The 3,172-nt window shown below is 58.7% G+C and overlaps 1 long non-coding RNA gene across 1 annotated transcript; it reads right to left on the bottom strand.

Annotated features, from left to right (window-relative positions):
- Nucleotides 1-299: 299 nt before the first annotated feature.
- LOC115307409 lies at nt 300-3,139 on the bottom strand. Its single transcript, XR_003915745.1, has 3 exons — nt 3,083-3,139; nt 1,817-1,890; nt 300-328 (listed from the first exon to the last, which is right to left on the bottom strand). It is a non-coding gene; the product is annotated as an uncharacterized LOC115307409 (long non-coding RNA).
- Between the last annotated feature and the right edge of the window lie 33 nt (nt 3,140-3,172).

The following is a 3,172-nucleotide window of genomic DNA, read 5'->3' as shown; positions in this document are numbered from 1 at the left end:
CTGACCCCAAAATGGGGACACTGACCCCAACATGGGGACACTGACCCCAACATGGGGACACTGCTTCTGCAGCAGCTCCATGTCCCGCTTGCTGGGGGCACGGGGGGACTTTGAGACCCCAACATGGGGACACTGACCCCAAAATGGGGGCTGACACCCCAAAATGGGGACACTGACCCCAACATGGGGACACTGACCCCAAAAATGGGGACACTGACCCCAAAAATGGGGACACTGACCCCAAAAATGGGGGCTGACACCCCAAAATGGGGGACAATGACCCCAAAAATGGGGACACTGCTTCTGCAGCAGCTCCATGTCCCGCTTGCTGGGGGCACGGGGGGACTCTGAGACCCCAAAAGGGGGACACTGACCCCAAAATGGGGGCTGACACCCCAAAATGGGGGCTGACACCCCCCGAGTGACACTGACCCCAAAATGGGGACACTGAGACCCCAAAATGGGGGACTCTGAGACCCCAAAATGGGGGCTGAGCCCAAAATGGGGACTCTGAGACCCCAAATGGGGACACTGACCCCAAAATGGGGCACTCTGAGACCCCAAAATGGGGGCTGACCCCCCCTGAGTGACACTGACCCCAAAATGGGGGCTGACCCCCCAAAATGGGGACACTGACCCCAAATGGGGGACACTGACCCCAAAATGGGGACACTGACCCCAAAATGGGGGCTGACACCCCAAATGGGTGACACTGACCCCTAAATGGGGGCTGAGCCCCCCAAAGAACCCCCCGGGGTCACCCGGGAAACCCCAGAGCCCAAAAAACTGGGATGGGGCAACACTGGGATGTGGGAACGGGGCCTGACCCCCCCCGAGTGACACTGAGTCCAAAAATGAGTGACACTGACCCCAACCCAAAGAACCCCCCGGGGTCACCCAGGAACCCCCAGAGACTGGAGGGGCCCAAAAAACTGGGATGGGGGAAACCTCGGGATGTGGGAATGGGGCTGGGTGACACTGACCCCCCCCAGGGTGACACTGACCCCAAAAATAGGTGACACTGACCCCCTCAAATGGGTGCTGCCCCCCAAATGTGTGACACTGACCCCAAAAATGGGTGACACTGACCCCAAAAATGGGTGCTGACCCCCCCAAATGGGTGCTGACCCCCCAAATGGGTGACACTGACCCCAAAAATAGGTGACACTGACCCCCTCAAATGGGTGCTGACCCCCCCCAGGGTGACACTGACCCCAAATGGGTGACATTGACCCCCCCCAGGGTGACACTGACCCCAAAAATAGGTGACACTGGCCCTAAAAATAGGTGACACTGACCCCCCCAAATGGGTGCTGACCCCCAAAATGAGTGACACTGACCCCAAAATGGGGACACTGACCCCAAAAATGGGTGCTGACCCCCCCAAATGGGTGCTGACCCCCCAAATGGGTGACACTGACCCCAAATGGGTGACACTGACCCCCAAAATGAGTGACACTGACCCCAAAATGGGTGACACTGAGCCCCCAAATGGGTGACACTGAGCCCAAAAATGGGTGACACTGAGCCCAAAAATGGGGGCTGACCCCCCCCAGGGTGACACTGACCCCAAATGGGTGACACTGACCCCAAAATGGGGGCTGACCCCAACATGGGGACACTGAGCCCAAAATGAAGGCTGACCCCCCCCGAGTGACACTGACCCCAAAATGGGGGCTGACCCCCCAAAATGGGGACACTGACCCCAAATGGGGGACACTGACCCCAAAATGGGGGACACTGACCCCAAATGTGTGACACTGACCCCAAATGGGTGCTGCCCCCCCATGTGTGACCCTGCCCCCCAGCCCCTCACCAGGCCTCCTCGATGAATCCCACCACGAACTTGCGGACCTCGATGGATTTGTCGGCCTGGAAGGCGATGATTTCCTGGGAAAGGGGAAAGGGGGGAAAGGGGGGTCAGCACAGGGATGGATCCAACCCACAGCTTAGGGAGGGATCCCAAATCCCTCGGGATCCCTCTGGATCCATCCCAACCCCTCTGGATCCCTCTCGATCCATCCCAATCCCTCTGGATCCCTCTGGATCCATCCCAGTGCCTCTGGATCCATCCCAATCCCTCTGGATCCATCCCAATCCCTCTGGATCCATCCCAATCCCTCTGGATCCCTCTGGATCCATCCCAGTGCCTCTGGATCCATCCCAATCCCTCTGGATCCATCCCAATCCCTCTGGATCCATCCCAGTCCCTCTGGATCCCCCTGGATCCATCCCAACCCCCCCTGGATCCATCCCAACCTCTCTGGATCCATCCCAGCCCCTCTGGATCCATCCCAATCCCTCTGGATCCCTCTGGATCCATCCCAGCCCCTCTGGATCCCCCTGGATCCATCCCAATCCCCCTGGATCCATCCCAACCTCTCTGGATCCATCCCAGCCCCTCTGGATCCATCCCAACCTCTCTGGATCCATCCCAATCCCCTCTGGATCCATCCCAATCCCCTCTGGATCCATCCCAATCCCTCTGGATCCATCCCAATCCCTCTGGATCCATCCCAATCCCCTCTGGATCCATCCCAATCCCTCTGGATCCATCCCAATCTCTCTGGATCCATCCCAAACCCTCTGGATCCATCCCAAACCCTCTGGATCCATCCCAGTCCCTCTGGATCCATCCCAATTCCCTCTGGATCCATCCCAATCCCTCTGGATCCATCCCAACCCCTCTGGATCCCTCCCAATCCCTCTGGATCCATCCCAGTTCCTCTGGATCCCTCTGGATCCATCCCAACCCCTCTGGATCCATCCCAATCCCTCTGGATCCATCCCAATCCCCCTGGATCCATCCCAGCCCCTCTGGATCCATCCCAGCCCCTCTCGATCCATCCCAACCCCTCTGGATCCAACCCAGTCCCCCTGGATCCCTCTGGATCCATCCCAACCCCTCTGGATCCCTCTGGATCCATCCCAGTCCCTCTGGATCCATCCCAATCCCTCTGGATCCATCCCAATCCCCCTGGATCCCTCTGGATCCCTCTGGATCCCTCCCAGTCCCTCTGGATCCATCCCAATCCCTCTAGATCCATCCCAATCCCCCTGGATCCCTCTGGATCCCACTCACATCCAGGAAGTTGTCCAGCAGTGTCGGGTCCTTGTTGATGATCAGCTCCTGCACCTGGGGGGGAACAATCCCAAATCCCACATTTTCTCC

Source organism: Manacus vitellinus, unplaced genomic scaffold, assembly GCF_001715985.3.
Source record: "Manacus vitellinus isolate BGI_N305 unplaced genomic scaffold, ASM171598v3 ctg7180002216728_pilon, whole genome shotgun sequence".
NCBI lineage: Eukaryota > Metazoa > Chordata > Aves > Passeriformes > Pipridae > Manacus > Manacus vitellinus.
This window is presented reverse-complemented; position numbering and strand designations above follow the sequence as displayed.